General features: G+C 38.6%; 1 protein-coding gene and 1 long non-coding RNA gene across 4 annotated transcripts in view; one reads left to right on the top strand and one right to left on the bottom strand.

Moving 5' to 3' along the window:
• The window catches only part of ahrr.L (aryl-hydrocarbon receptor repressor L homeolog), a 180,490-nt gene that overhangs the window by 112,367 nt on the left and 51,282 nt on the right, over positions 1 to 16,841 (top strand).
• Positions 10,972 to 12,667, bottom strand: LOC121394651. The gene is made up of 4 exons (XR_005961901.1): positions 12,460 to 12,667; positions 11,586 to 11,677; positions 11,186 to 11,288; positions 10,972 to 11,098 (listed from the first exon to the last, which is right to left on the bottom strand). It is a non-coding gene; the product is annotated as an uncharacterized LOC121394651 (long non-coding RNA).

Below are 16,841 nucleotides of genomic sequence, written 5' to 3'. Positions count from 1 at the left end.
AAATTATTGCGTAGGGCTGGGCATGATCCAGCTGTCTTAGTACATATTGGTACTAATGACAAAATAAATGGTAGATGGAGGACCTTAAAGAATGAGTTTAGGGATGGGATATAGCCTCAAAGATTTAGGGAAGGTCTTCCAATGTAATTTGTTCAGGAATTTTGCCTGTGCTACGTACAAGTTTAGCAAGACAGTGGGTGCTTAGGGAGTTAAATTTGTGACTAAAGTCTTGGTGTAGGAAAGAAAGATTTGGGTTCCTAGAGCACTGATTTTTCCTTGGGGTACAATCTAAATAATCATGATGGATTGCACCTCAATGGAAGGGGGTTTGCTGTGCTAGGGGAAAGAATGGCTAAGAGGCTGGAGGAATGTTTAAACTAGGCATTGGGAGGTGGTAGTGTTGACTGGACAGTGGGATTAGATTATAAAGAGTGGTGTAAAACTGAAAATTTCTGATTGAACCAGTGTTGTTAGTAGAGTACCACAAGGGTCTATACTTGGTCCTTTGCTGATGACCTGGATGTGGGCATTGAAATTACCATTTCATTAGAGGGCATTATAGACCGCTAGCAGGAGATATATTTTTCCATAAAATGGATCATTGGACCAGAGGCCATCCCTTTAGGCTAGAGGAACATAACTTTAATTCGAAGCTGCATAGGTGGTTCTTCACAATGAGGACAGTGAGGTTGTGGAATTCCCTCCCGGATGTTGTTGTAACCGCTGATTCTGTTAACACCTAAAAGAGGGGCTTGGATGATTTCTTAGACAAGCAAAATATCCATGGCTATAGTGATATTAAAATCTACAATTAATATAGATATTGGTAGATATAGTTTCAGTGGGTATGTGTAGGTATGTGTGCTGGGATTCATTTGGAGGGGTTGAACTTGATGGACTTTGGTCTTTTTTTAACCCAACTTAACTATGTAGCTAACTATGTAACTATGGGACACAATGGACCATTTTGGAAACACCTAAGGTGGGAAGCCATGGTGATGTTGGATGTGGGACACCCCCACAACAGCGCTTTGCCTACCCACTGATCTAGATGCAAGCTGCTATTGAGTATTGCTGGCATCTGGAAAGGCAGTCTGACAGAGGTCCTAAAATGTTGCAAAGTTGTACTGTGTTTTTTTGCACCAGACATTAAATGAGCTCACATTATGGTCGCTATTGTCCAGGGGTTCAATCACCTGCACATTTGCTATGCGTTCTGGGTCATTAGAGATCACTAGGTCCAGTATAGCATTTTTTCTGGTTGGCTCCTCAACAACTTGTGCCATAAAACTGTCATGCAACAAGTTTTTGAACTTGTTTCCATTTACTGTCCTGGCAGTACTGTTGCTCCAATCAATATCTGGGTAATTAAAACCACCCATTATGATTACTTTCCCAAAGAAGAGACCTTTTCTATTTGCTTAGCTTCCTCCTCCTCTTTTACATTAGGGGGTCTATAACATATTTTATAATATATATAATTAATTTGCTGTACTCCTTACAATCAGTGAAGAGCTCCACCCATAAGACTTCGATCTCCTCATCTTCTAAAGTCACCTCCTCCTTTATATTTGCTTTTAAATTCTGCCTAACAAACAGGCATATCCCTCCTCCTTTTCTATTGATTTTGTCCCTCCAAAACAAAGTATAGCTGCTGATATTAACTGCCCAGTCATGCGAATCATTCAGCCATGTTTCGGCCACATCAGTCACATCATATTTCTCCTCCAGCCCCAGCAAATACATGTAATACTGGTACCATATAACATATATAACATGTGGTCCTTTCTGTCCTTAACAGTACCCCCAACCGTATCTCCTCCCCAATTTTCCCTTCCTTTGCCCACTACTTCTTCTAACCTCTCTTCCACAGGTGACCCAAGGAGGGGGGTCTGTCCCTTAACGTTACTCCATTGCATCAGTGAAAGGAATTTGTATGTGGCCATTGGACATGTCTGAAAATTTTTAACAATGGCCCCTTTACTTCACAATGTGGCAACCAAATAGCCAGCAGACCCTGTGACTGCTGAAGGGCCCAGGAAGAACAGGGAGCAAAGTAGTAGTTTTATTTCTAACATTTAGGGGGACCATGGGGCATAGTAACTTATACCAGTTATACCACTGTGTATAGCCCTTACATATAATGCTAATTTTCCTATTATTTTGCTACGCCAGGGCTGTCCAACTGGCAGCCCACAGCCCCCCCCCCCCTTGTATGGCCCTCAACATGAAAGTCTGCCTGCTGTGTCTGCTTACCATGTATAAGATTTAATAGGTATCACTACAGAGATTAACTGGTCCCTGCATTGTTTAAACCTCCAACTCAGACTGTAATCCCCTGTATTGTTCACACATGTAATCCCCCCTGCATTGTTCACACCTGTGACACATCTATTGTTGACATCCTAAATCCGTGTACTGTTCACACCTGGGACCCAGACTGAAACTACCCACATTTTCACCTGTTCACACCTTATTGAAAATGCTAATGGGGCACTAGAAATGTGTCATTGTATGTAATACATTTTAGAGTGGTCCTGATGGGTTTCCCTGTCTCAAGCTCTGTTCTGCTCTGTGCTCTTTGTGCCATACTCTGCCTGCCCTATGCTCCCTGTGTGTGCCATACTCTGCCTGCCCTATGCTCCCTGTGTGTGCTATGCTCTGCCTGCCCCATGCTCCCTGCGTGTGCCATAATCTGACTGCCCTATTCTCCTTGGATGTGCCAAATTCTGCCTGCCCTATTGTCCTTGGGTGTACCATACTCTGTCAGTGTGTGCCATACTCTGCCAGTGTGTGCCATACTCCATCAAGTTCAACCCCTCCGAATAAAAAAACTCAGCATCCACACACACAGCCTCCATACTTTTTACACATAAATGATATATACCCATATCTATACTAATTATAGAGTTTAATATCATAATAGCCTTTGATATTATGTCTGTCCAAGAAATCATCCAAGCCACTCTCAAATGCATTAACAGAATCAGCCATCACAACATCACCCGGCAGTGCATTCCACAACCCCCTGTCCTCACTGTGAAGAGGAACTTTGGCAACCCCTAGAGGAACTTACAACCACCTATGTTGTATCAAATAAAAGTTCTTTTTTTCTAGTCAGAAGGGGTGGCCTCTGGTACGGTGATCATCTTTATGGGTAAAAAGGTCCCCTGCTATTTGTCTATAATGTCCTCTAATGTACTTGGAAAGTCTAATCATGTCTCCTCACAAGCGCCTTTTTTCCAGAGAAAACAACCCTAAACTTGACAGTCTGCCCTCATAATTTAAGTCTTCCATCCCTCTAACCAGTTTAGTTGCATGTCTCTGCACTCCCTCCAACTCATTTATATTCTTCTTAAGGACTGGAGTCCAAAACTGCACTGCATACTCCAGATGAGGCCTTACCAGGGATCTATAAAGAGGCATAATTATGTTTTCATCCCTTGAGTTAATGCCCTTTTTTGTGCTAAACAGAACTTTATTTTCTTTTGTAGCCACAGAATGACACTGCCCAGAATTAGACAACTTGTTATCTACAAAAACCCCTAGATCCTTCTCGTTTAAGGAAACTCCCAACACACTGCCATTTAGTACTGAACGTATTACGCTATGCTTATTTTTAATTTCTGTTGCCACAGGCGCTGATCTCTTCTTATACATATCCCCTTGGGAATATATATATGCTTGATTTTGGACTGTATATAACTTGCATTTATATTATTTTTGCCAAAGTTCATAACCTTGTAATTATCAGCACTGAACCTCATTTTCCAGTTTGCTGCCCAGTTTCCCAACTTAGACAAATCACTCTGCAATGTGGCAGCATCCTGCATGGAACCTATAGTTCCGCACAATTTAGTATCATCTGCAAAAATAGAAACAGTACTTTCAATGCCCATCTCCAGGTCATTAATAAACAAGTTAAAAAGCAAGGTACCTAGTACAGAGCCCTACAGTACTCCACTAACAACACTGGTCCAATTAGAAAATGTTCTATTTACCACCACTCTTTGTAGTCTATCTTTTAGCAAGTTTTCTATCCAGGTACAAATACTATGTTCCAGGCCAACATTCCTTAATTTAACCAGTAACCTTCTGTGTAGGACTGTATCAAATGCTTTAGTAAAGTCTAAGTAAATCACATCACTGCCATTCCAGCATCAAGGCCCCTGTTTACCTCCTCATAAAAAAAAATTAAGTTAGTCTGGCACGATCTATTACACATAAAACCATGCTGGCACACACTCATAGTACTATGACTTGCTATGAAGTCCAGTATCTTATCCTTTATTAAACCTTCAAAAAGCTTTCCTACCACTGACGTCAGACTAGCTGGCCTATAGTTTTGTGGCTGAGAACCGGATCCTTTTTTGAATAGGGGCAACCCATTAGTAATTTGCCAGTCTCTCGGCACTATGCCAGATCTCAATGAATTAAGTAAAGAGTTTTGGCAATCACAGAGCTAAGCTCGCTAAGTACCCTGGGATGAATACCATCTGGCCCTGGACCTTTGTTTATCTCAACATGTTTTAGTCTCTTTTGAATTTCCTCATCATGAGTGAACCATGCATCATTAGTTGTATTACTAGAATTGGGACTATTAAGAAGGAAACCTTCATTAACTGGTTCTTCATTTGTGTAGACAGACGAAAAATATGAGTTCAGAATCAGCTGATAATAAATAAATTTTGGATTCTTTTTACTGCTTGCTGCAACATACTTTTCCATATCAATTTAAGCTTGCCTTATAGCTTTTTTGCATGATTTATTGGACTCCTTGCACCTTATAAATGATTCGTCTGTCCCAGCTAACTTGGAAGCCTTAAAAGCACATATTTTCTTACCCATCTCAACACCAACAATTCTATTGAACCAAAAAGATTTTGCATTGCAAGGATGTTTCTTGCTTACAAGGGGTATATACTGACGTATATTTATTAAGCAGCATTTTAGAGACTTACCATTTTTGTTCTGTGTTTAACCCTGTGAAAAGCATTTCCCACTTAATATGTTGCATAGATGCCCTTATACTGTCAAAGTTTGCATGTCTGAAATTTAGTGTTTTAGTTACTCCCTTATAGAATTGCTTCTGCAACAGAATCTCAAAGGAGACCATGTTATGATTACTATTCCTTAAATGCTCACCCACACAAATGCTAGAGATCAGTTCAGCATTATTAGTTATTACAAGATCCAAAAGAGATTTATTCTTGAACGAGCTGAAATAAAAAGTTGTTATTCAGCATATTAACAAACCTACTAGCTTTTTCTGTCTTGGCAACCCCATTACCCCAGTCAATGTCTGGATAATTGAAGTCACTCATAGCAACCATTTGACCCAGCTGTGAAGCCGCATGTATCTGGGCCCTGGATTGCTGTCCAGGGCCCCCCGCCGTCTCCTTCCCTGCTTTCCCCCCCCGCCGCCTCCTTACTGTGAAACCGCGCTTGCGTTAACACCGCCCATCCACTGTGACATGAGCTCAGCTTGGCGCGCCTGCGCGAACGTCGCCCTGTGCATGTGCAAACTGCTGCTCGGCGCCGAAAAATCTTTTTTTTTGTAGTACTTATCATTGGGAGAGGGGGGTCTGGCGCGGCAGGGGACCATGAGGGTCGGGGCCCACCGGGTTTTTTCCCGGTACCCCGCCGGGCCAGTCCTACACTGCTTTTATGAGGTGGTTTATAGCATATACCACTGATTATTCTCTTTGTAACCTAGTGCATGGCTTTAATTCAGGCTTTACAAACACACTACTCCACCCCATCCAGTCAAATGTTTCATCCCACCAGGTCTCAGTGATACCAATTATATCATAATTTTTAGAGCATGCAATTAATTCTAGGTCTCCCATGTAACCTGACAAACTCCGTTGATTTGCCAGCATACAGCGGAGGTTACTACTTTTACTTTTGAAATTTGCATTACTTAGTGGAGAATTATATGTTAAGTTAGTATTAGTCTGTTTTCCTTGTAACAGAAGGACCTCCTTAGCTGTTAAACTGTATGCCCCCCTCACTCCTCACTCCTTCCCCATGACCCCTTACTTCTCCCACTGCCCTGTCTACCCTAGCTTCCCCATAATTATTAATCTTACCCACCCCCCTTGCCTAGTTTAAACACTCCTCCAACCGCTTAGCCATTTTTTCCACTAGCACAGTGGACCCCCTTCCATTGAGGTGCAAACCGCCACGACTGTATAGGTTGTACCCCAAGGAGAAATCAGCCCAGTGCTCTGGGAACCCAAACCCTTCCTTCCTACACCAAGACTTGAGCCACGCATTTAGCTCCCTAAGCTCCCGCTGTCTTCCTAAACTTGCACGTGGCATGGGCAAAATTTTTAAAAAAAATGACATTGGAAGACCTTTACTTTATCTTAGAGCCTAGATCCCTAAAATCACTCTTTAAGGTCTTCCATCTCCCCATTTATTTTGTCATTATTACCGATTGGGTCATGCTCAGCCCCACCCAATAATTTGTCTACCCTATTAACTATATGCCTACCCTGGTACCAGGTAGACAGCAAACTGTTCGGTAGTAGCGATCCAGTTGACAGATTACCCTATCCACTTTCCTAATAATTGAATCCCCTACAACCACAATCTGCTTAGGCCTGACTCTGCTCTCCTCCCCACCACTACTACTAAAGAAACTGGTCTCCTGGCTGTTAGAGAGATCAGCCCCATCTAGAATTGCCAATCCAGAGTTCACACTCCCATCTTCGTCACACAATCTGGCAAATTTGTTGAGATGTTTAAGCTCCGGATCAGCCTCCATTTTCCTTTTGCCAACCTTAGATTTTCTAATTGTCCCTAGCTAGCTGCCTCAACATCCTGCTGCTGTTCTGTTCCCCCCAAACTATCTGACCCCGCTAGGTCCTGCTCAGTGAGCAAGAGACTCCTTTCAAGATTATCAATTGACCAAAGTGTTGCAATTTTCTGCTCTAGTGCTCTAACTTGAGCCTTCAAAGTTGCAATTTGCTCATAACCACCACAGAGGTAAGTATTTTGGATCTCTTGTTCCAAATCTGCATACATATGGCAGAATGTGCACTGGGTCAGACCTTCAACCTTGCTAGCACTCATTATCCCAGTTACAGATCAAAACAGTAATAATAAAAAATAGGGTTTAGAATAAACTTTTGACCTAGTTTGAACCTCCTTTAGTTTGAAACTCCGGTGTTTGCAACTCCACTTACAGATCTCCCACTTAACTCTGGTGTTTGCAACTCCACTTACAGATCCCCCACTTAACTCCGGTGTTTGCAACTACACATACAGTACCCCAGATCCCCCACTTGAAGAGCAAACACTTAAGAGCAGCTAAACACTAGAGCAGGGGTGTCCAACCTTTTGGCTTCCCTGGGCCACATTTGAAGAAGAAAAATTTTCTGGGGCCACACATGAAATACACAACACTTTTGATTTATAAAAATAAAGGAAATACACAGAAATTAACTACAATACCAGCTAGATAACCATATTGAGCTATACACTGGAATATGGGACAAATATAGAGCAACCTTCTCTGCTATATGATTACTAATTGGGCAATAGGTAGTCCCCCTCCTCCCTAGGTCACCACATTGTTACAACCTGGCATAGTAAGCCTATTCCTAACAAGACAACAGACTGAGGTGGTAATGATTACCCGGTAATGATAATCATTACCACCTCAGTCTGTCATATTGTTAGGAATAGGCTTACTATGCCAGCTAATCATGTGTTTGGACAAAAAACAGAACAACAACATGTTATTTCACTCTTTTATTTTCTCCATACCTTTTATTAATTGTTCATTTCTTTCTTTTTTTCACTTACTTTCCTTTTCTCTCTCCACATGCAATGTGAAGCAAATATATGGTTGTACAATGCACAAAAAAGAAGATAGAAGTAAAGTTTTATAAAAAAAAAGAAAAGAGAGCAAAACAAACCATCCTAATGGGATTTTTGACATTGCACTTGACTTGATAAACTACTGCTCAATGGAACCAGATATTGATGCATTAAATTAGAAGTAGTTGCAATTCTCAGTGAATATTCAAGGTGCTCATCAGATAATTTGGTTCTAATTTTGTGGCAAGCAACTCCAAAAACTACATGGCTCTTCTCCTGCCTAATGAAAGGCTAGCTTCAGCCTGCAGCTTACTGGTAAACGTTACAAAAAAAGTAAAAGAAAAGAGCAAATTAAACCATCCTAGTGGGATTTTTGAGATTGTGTTTGATAAACTACTAATGCATCAATATCTGGTTCCATTGAAGTAGTTGCAATTCTCAGTGAATATTCAAGGTGCTCATCAGATAATTTGGTTCTAATTTTACTCTTAGTGTGCTTCATTCTTCATTCATAAGAAAAGAGAGCAAAATAAACCATCCTAATGGAATTTTTGACATTGCACTTGACTTGATAAACTACTGCTCAATGGAACTAGATATTGATGCATTAAATTAGAAGTAGTTGCAATTCTCAGTGAATATTCAAGGTGTTCATCAGATAATTTGGTTCTAATTATACTCTTAGTGTGCTTCATTCTTGAAAAAAGTTGCTCACAAATATAGGTGCTGCCAAAAAGTGATGACATGAATAAGGCATGGTTGTGCAGTGAGGGATATTTATCTCTGGGAAGATAAGACCTATAAAAGTCCAGTAAAGACACATGATCAAATTTTTCCTTAAGCTGGAAGTCAGATTGCAGCTCAATGCATTCCATTTGAAAATTGTCAGGTAACATATTTATGTCAACTGAAAATGGTGTTGCAAATATAGCAAAATGTTGTTTATTTTCCCTGAAATCCTGAAAACGTTTTTCAAATTCTTGTATCAAATCATAAGAAAAGAGAGCAAAACAAACCATCCTAATGGAATTTTTGACATTGCACTTGACTTGATAAACTACTGCTCAATGGAACCAGATATTGATGCATTAGATTAGAAGTAGTTGCAATTCTCAGTGAATATTCAAGGTGCTCATCAGATAATTTGGTTCTAATTTTACTCTTAGTGTGCTTCATTCTTGAAAAAAGTTGCTCACAAATATAGGTGCTGCCAAAAAGTGATGACAGGAATAAGGCATGGTTGTGCAGTGAGGGATATTTATCTCTGGAAAGATAGGACCTATAAAAGTCCAGTAAAGACACATAGTCAAAGTTTTCCTTAAGTTGTCTACACATGCAATGTGAAGCAAATATATGTTTTTACAATGCAAAAAAGATGATAACTGTAAGAGTAAAGTTTACAAAAAAAGTAAAAGAAAAGAGAGCAAATTAAGCCATCCTAGTGGGATTTTTGACATTGTGTTTGATAAACTAATGCATCAATATCTGGTTCCATTGAAGTAGTTGCAATTCTCAGTGAATTTTCAAGGTGCTCATCAGATAATTTGGTTCTAATTTTACTCTTAGTGTGCTTCATTCTTGAAAAAAGTTGCTCACAAATATAGGTGCTGCCAAAAAGTGATGACATGAATAAGGCATGGTTGTGAAGTGAGGGATATTTATCTCTGGGAAGATAAGACCTATAAAAGTCCAGTAAAGACACATGATCAAATTTTTCCTTAAACTGGAAGTCAGATTGCAGCTCAATGCATTCCATTTGAAAATTGTCAGGTAACATATTTATGTCAACTGAAAATGGTGTTGCAAATATAGCAAAATGTTGTTTTATTTTCCCTGAAATCCTGAAAACGTTTTTCAAATTCTTGTATCAAATCATAAAGCAAGGCTGCATATTTTTCAATGTTCACAGGAACATGTTTGGCCAATGTGTTGAAATGCATAAAATTGTTTGCCTTAATTTGATCTTCCCATAATTTTAGTTTCGTTTGGAATGCTGTTATGCCTTGGAACATTGTGTTGATAAGCTGGTTTTTACCTTGAAGACGCATATTTAAGTCATTTAAATGGGAGGTCAAATCCACTAAAAATGCTAAATCTGTAAGCCAGTTTTCATCATCAAGTTCAGGCACACATTTTGCTTTTGATACCATAAATGACTTTACTTCATGTCGCAAATCATAAAATCTTTTCAACATTTGGCCTCGACTTAGCCATCTTACTTCTGAGAAGTAAATGACATCACCACAGTCAGCATCTATACTTCTAAGAAATTCCTGGAACTGGCGATGATTCAAGCCCTTGGCCCTTATGAAATTCACAGCCTTTATCACTATTTGCATGATGTTATCCATTTTTAAAGCTTTTGCACATAAATTTTCTTGATGTACTATGCAATGATGCTTCATTAAATGTGAGTTTTTGGCAGCAATTGCATCATTTTCTATTAATTTTACAAGTCCCTCCCTTCTACCTACCATTGCTGGGGCACCATCAGTAACTATACCAGATATGTTTACAAAAGACAGAGAATATCTATTTAACATATTTTTTACTGCTTCATATAAATCTCTTGATTTAGTTGTGTCTTTTAATGGCACTAAAGAAGCCATCTCTTCAGTAACATTATATTCATTATCAATACCTCTCATAAAAATGGCAAGTTGAGCCGTATCTGTAGCATCAGTGCTTTCATCCACTGCCAAAGCATAATATTTAAATTTAGCAGCTTTACTCTTCAAACATCTTTCAACAGATTTTCCAATGTCTTCTGTTCGCCTGGCTATAGTCTGGTGAGACAAACTAATTTTAGAAATATCCCCTTTTTTTTTCAGGGCAAATTATGTCTGCCACACTTTCCATACATAATACTCCATGCTTAATAAACTCACCATCAGTAAATGGTTTTGATTTTTTTGCTATTAAATATGTTACCACATAACTAGCTTTTACAATAGATTCTGTCTGAGTAATAACTTTTTTAAATAAATTTTGTTGAGAAGACAGACTTTTCTTAAGTTCCATTGCTTTGTCCTTACGACACATTCCTTGATACACAGAGAATTTTGCAGCATGTTTTTGCATATAATGCCTTTTTAAATTATAGTCTTTGAAAACTTGCACATATTCACCACAAATTAAGTAGAGTGCTTTACTGTTTGCCTCAACAAAAAAGTACTCTTCTGTCCAATTTTCTTTAAACACTCTTCCTTCCTCTGTAACTTTTCTTTTTCTGTGTTCTTTTTTCGATTCAGAGATTCTGAAAGCCATGCTAAAAAAAATAGGGACTATATTTATTATGTTGTTAATTGTGAAGCATGGCTAGCAATACTTAATGTGCTGCAGATGTACTGCTTACCTGCCTTTCCTAATAACAGGACTGTAGTAGGAGGTTGATGACTGCTATTTTTCTGCACTTCGAAGCTGCACACCACCACATGGGAACAAATAGCAAGAGTTTGCTAGAAGAAAAATAGGGACTATATTTACCAATTATGGCTGCCAACTGTAAAAAAGCATAGCAGGTGATGCATGAGGTGCCACTTAATAATGCTTACCTGCCTTCTAAATAACAACCAAGGCTCACTTGCAGGTTAATAGGTTAAAAATGATAAGCTCTGTGTTTCTGCTATAGGAAGCTGCACGGGAACGAATAGCAAGAGCTATAAGGAAAATATGTACTATATTACCATTTATGGCTGCCAAATGTAAAACATAGCAGGCGATGGGAGAGGTGCCACTTAAAAATGCTTACCTACCTTTCCAAATAACCACCGAACGCTCACTTTCAGGTTGATCAGCTCAGTGTTTCTGCTGTAGGAAGCTGTGTACACCTCACAGGAACAAATAACTGTTTAAAAAAGGGAATGCTATGTAAAATGCCCGTTCATGGATGGCACACATCGCATACAAACAGGGTTGCCAGGTCTAATTTTCAAAACCAGCCCAAAACTAGCCAAGTGGCATTCAAAGGTAGCCCAAAAATAGCTCAATATTTGCAGGAAAAAAAGTCTAAAAAATAAATGAATGTATGTGAAAATATGCCTTTTTTAAATTTTCACTGTTTTGCTAATTTTCCAATAAAGGTAGGTACAGACTTGACCATCACCAGGGGCGTAACTAAAAGAGGCCCAATTTGTAACTGGCGTATTTTCATAAAAAATTATTTATTTCACTGCACATATTGTGCTATGTTTGGGCTACTTTTGAAGTTGAATAAACAATTTATTTATAATTCATTTTTCAGTTACAAAATTAATTAAATTAAATAATACTATGAACTGTGAATTTAATTAAGAAGTGATAATTCATTGCAATGCACTTATAAGCTATTGAATACATTTACCTCATAATTAATTATCTTAAAAAACAAATCAATTGATTATTGGGAATCACAGGGGGCTTGGGAATTCATTTCTTTTTAATTAATTTTTGTATTAATTCTAATTTATTGCACTGCTCTTTAATTAGCCTACAGACCTACACACAGTGAATTTAGTGAAAATAATAATTCCAGAAAATTGTGGAATAGGTATATGGCCCAGGGGTGTTATTACACAAATCCCTACTTCCAAATTTATCATGTCAAATGCAAAGCACTAAGCCAGACTAAAACAGTAAAAAATTCTGTACCTGTAAAAATACTGTGCAGGTGTATTGTGCTGAACCAGGGGAGCTGAGGTAATAATAATTGGTTGCTGTGGAGTGCAAGAGTGCCAGACTTGCCAGTAAGCTGCAGGCTGAAGCTAGCCTTTCATTAGGCAGGAGAAGAGCCACGTAGTTTTGGGAGTTGCTCGCCACGTAGTTTTGGGAGTTGCTCTCTCTCTGTGCCTTTTATCACGCTGCCAGACAAGAGGGGGCAGGGCCCAGCAAAGCCAGGAAATTGGCGCCAAAAACACGCGCTGCTAGCTAGCAGCAGCTAGCAGCCGTTGGGGAGACTGGAGAACACATGCGGTGACGTCATACGCAGAGCGCCGGCGCTGACGTCACACGCAAAGCGCCGGCGCTGACGTCACACGCAGAGCACCGGCGCTGACGTCACACGCAGAGCGCCGGCGCTGACGTCACACGCACGGCACGCACAGCACAGAGAGGATGCAGCCAGCAAAGCTGTGGGGAGAGGAGGCGTGCCTTTCCTCTGACGCGCGCTTCCTGCTGGGCTGCACGGATCTCCATTCCGGGCCGCATGCGGGTTGGACACCCCTGCACTAGAGCAAGCTCCACTGGAGTCCCATGGGTTCTAGTTATACAGTCTGTTCAGGTGCAACTAATCAAACTCCACCCCTTCAAACTGAGGGAAAACTAACTGCAAAGTAAAGCAGGTTGTTACAAACTTGCTGTAAGCACAATAGCACACCAAGCTTTTATATTTAGCACCCAAAACAGGAAAAAAATTAAACCATAGTATTAAAATATAAAACCTTACAATAAAATAGCAGTTAATAAATACTTATCCTTTTCAGTTGATTTGTTTTCTTTTACTTGCTTTTTTTCCAGTCAACAGCCTGTTTGTAAGCAGTATGAGTGATATCCCTGCAGTGAGCACCAACCATTTGGTTTTTTGGTGTGCTATTAATGGGAACATAGTTTTGTGGTAACATGGGTATGATTTAAAGTGTGTGTGGGTTAAAACAAGGAGTGGCTAACACTGGCTTCCATTATCGGCCCTCCACCATGTAGACCAGCAAAAATTCTCAGTAGCACAGAAGTTGGACAGCACTTTCCCTCTCATCCATTTTAGTATATGCATTCTCCTTCTATACACCTCCCCCCCTTTTCTTTTACTCTTCATTTTTCTGACACCCATTTCTTTTTTATTACATACTAACCGCAAATTTAGTCTACATTGACAATTCAGGAGTGATCATGGGAGCTAAATTAAGCTTGGCCAACATTTATTTGTTTATATGACATATTTCATTAAACCCTAAAATTAATTGCTTTTGCAAATCTGCAGGGGGAATTATAGAAGTTTTCGTAGCTTTGCATGTAAAGATGTTCATGTTCTTTTGCCAACAATTCAGTTGAAAAATTCTCATAATTATGTCACATTTCTACGTGTAAGTGATGTCACATGTATGCACAGTTCACGAGCGGGGGTAGCACACTTACAGTGGCACTGGACCTAAATATAGCACTGGTTATAATGCCAAGATTAAAGTAATTTATGAACAAGTGTAAAAGCATTATCTCACAGTACCATTGTCTACAATCCATGATTAGTATCCTCTGGATAACAGATACACCAAAGCCACCCCTTATCATATTTTAATTGGAATACAGCATGGAGAGAAAAGGGCCTGACATTTGCTAGCAGAAAATGTGGGCAGTAGCAGGACACAGTGTTTAAGCTTTTCCCCTGGTATTAGTAATACCTCCAAAGCCTTTACTGCTAACATAGTATAGAGAATATGAAATACTGTAAGATCATTGGCTGTGGAACTATTTTACATATTTACGCTGTTTTTTATTGTATAACATAATTAATTTTCATAGTTAAATTAATACATATTTCTACATCTGGTGACAATTATATTTTATAAAGCATGATTCAAAGGCTAAAAGCTAATGTGCTTTATTTCCTGTCTTTTCATGCCATATAACAATTCAATTTGCTTTGATATTAATATCTCAGCACTAGCTTCCTTTAACTACACCCTGTCTTTTCTGCATAAACACAAACTCTTCCTCTTACCCAATCCACATAGGTAATAACTTTCTGTACTGACATGTATGTTAATATATAATGTTCTTGTTAGTTGATAGGCCTCTTCATCTAAAATGTTATTATTGTGTTTTTTCCCACTGGTTTTGTTGATTTATGTGACATCAACAAAAGTGTGGTGATATGAAGAAATAATGTGAACTTTTTAAATATATAACTATGTAGTGGTTGTTGCACCACTACTACTTTAATTGTACAACAAATGCAAACAACATAATGAGTAAGTAAATATAAATATATTTCGTTCTATCGGTAGTTAGTGCCAGTTTGTGAGAGATTCAGGAACAATTTAAAAAGTCTTCTGTTCCATCATTGAATTGGATATTGAGTTGGTGACAAGACGTAAGCTTTGAATTTAGTTTTGAAGAGGTTGATGAAGAGATCCTTATATAGGAATGTAGGCATGAAACTCCATAGGTTAGAAGCAGCAAAAAAGAAAGGTTTACTGGAAATCATTTGTGTGATTGTAAGGTATATATTTTAAATGTATAAATTCAGTAACAAGCATATGACTCATGATAAGCAAAACTGCCTCTTTGTACTTCACTGAAAAATGTGTGAAATGTTGCCTAGTGCATTAGAGTTTTCTTTCTTGTTGTTCTTTTTCCATTGTGTTCTTGTCTGCCATAATAGGTGACTGCACCAGTCAGCCCAAAAAACACTTTATGCTTTCCTTCACTTGTTTCTTTTTTCCACATACAGTACCCTCATCACCCATGTTTGGCCAAAAACCTTAGACCAGGGGCCCACCAATTAATCTTAGACCAGGGGCCCACTCTTAGTACTATTATTCTTCCTTTCCTCACTTATCTATTCTCCTTTTCTTTACATACTATAATCTATTATTCCATCTTTTTAGTCTATTTGTACTTATAGAAATAGGGAATGGCCATGAAATAGGCCAAATGTCTAGCAGCATGAGGGCCCACTAACACCTTGGCCCACCGGGACTTTTCGTGGTATCCCTGTGGGCCAGTCCGACACTGGATATCAGCCTTCTTTATATTTCAGCACCCAAAAGGCAATCATGTAACTAACAGCATAATATGCACAGTAGGTGTGCTTTTTTTATATAGTGTCCCACATTGCATGTTTACTTGGTGATTAACAAAGACAGAAAATACACAAAGTGAAACATTGCATTAAATAAAACACAGATAGGAAGGTGGTAAGAGAATAAATTAGTAAGCACATGGAAGGCAGATACTGGACCGAATGATTATTAATTTATAACAATTAATGATAACAAATAATGATAAAAAATGTTCCACTTGCAAAAAGTGGTAACAAATGGTTGCATGGAGAAAGGAAGAGGTGGTTTACCTGTTATATGCAACTAAAGTAAAATTGTTGTTCAACAGGAGAGTCAGAAGTCAATTGCAATAGCCTTCTATTGTATGGCCTAAAATATTGTGAAAGTAACTGCTGCCACTGCTTTTGGGGTCAGAATGTCTTTAGAAACTCAAGAAAAACTATGGGTTTTGTACTGTGATGATACCTGTGTTACCGCTTGCATGCATGAGATGCAATCCATACACTCTTCTTGCTCTTGTGTGATAGCAATGAAGCATCTGTTTTCAGTGTAAACATAGCAACTACCTCAAATCATGTCATATTTCTAATTACTGGTTGCTTTCCTTCTGAGTATACTGTATGTACTTCATTCTCTTAAATCTGTATAAATATTATTTGTATGTGTATTGCACACATAAGGGGAGATTTATCAACGCTCTAATTTTTGCCATGATTCAAGTTATTTTTGAGTAAAAGATGTTCATGTAGTTCATGTAATCAATGGGAGTTGTCCCAGGCAAAATGTAATTTTTTTAGTGCAAGTTTTTCAGCTTGTAAACTCACAAATTGAGTGTGCGTTTGACGTGTTTGTTTTCAATTTTTGTATATTTGGATTTTTAAATAAATAAGCGAACATTAACATTTAATGTTTAAGATGTGAATTTATTGGAAGTAAAAAAAATCTCAAAAATATGAATAACACACAAAATATGAACATTAACATTTTTTTAAGATGTGAGTTTATTGGAAGTAAAAAAATCTAAAAAATTACACAAATAATAAATACGCTTCCAAGTATTCACTTTGCATTGTGGCTGTATTACGTAGATGTTTGGATGTTGAATTAAGCTGTAGAGATTTTTTGGTAGGGTGGTGGTGGCATCTCAGTGGGTAGCACGTCTTCCTTGTAGCCCTTGGGTCATGAGTTTGATTCCAGCTGGGACACTATCTTCAATGAGTTTCATCCAGGTACTACAGTTTACTTCTACCCTTCCAA

The sequence above is a fragment of the Xenopus laevis genome, chromosome 6L (genome assembly GCF_017654675.1).
Source record: "Xenopus laevis strain J_2021 chromosome 6L, Xenopus_laevis_v10.1, whole genome shotgun sequence".
NCBI lineage: Eukaryota > Metazoa > Chordata > Amphibia > Anura > Pipidae > Xenopus > Xenopus laevis.
The sequence above is the reverse complement of the archived record's forward strand: the minus strand, read 5'-3'. Positions and strand labels throughout refer to the sequence as shown.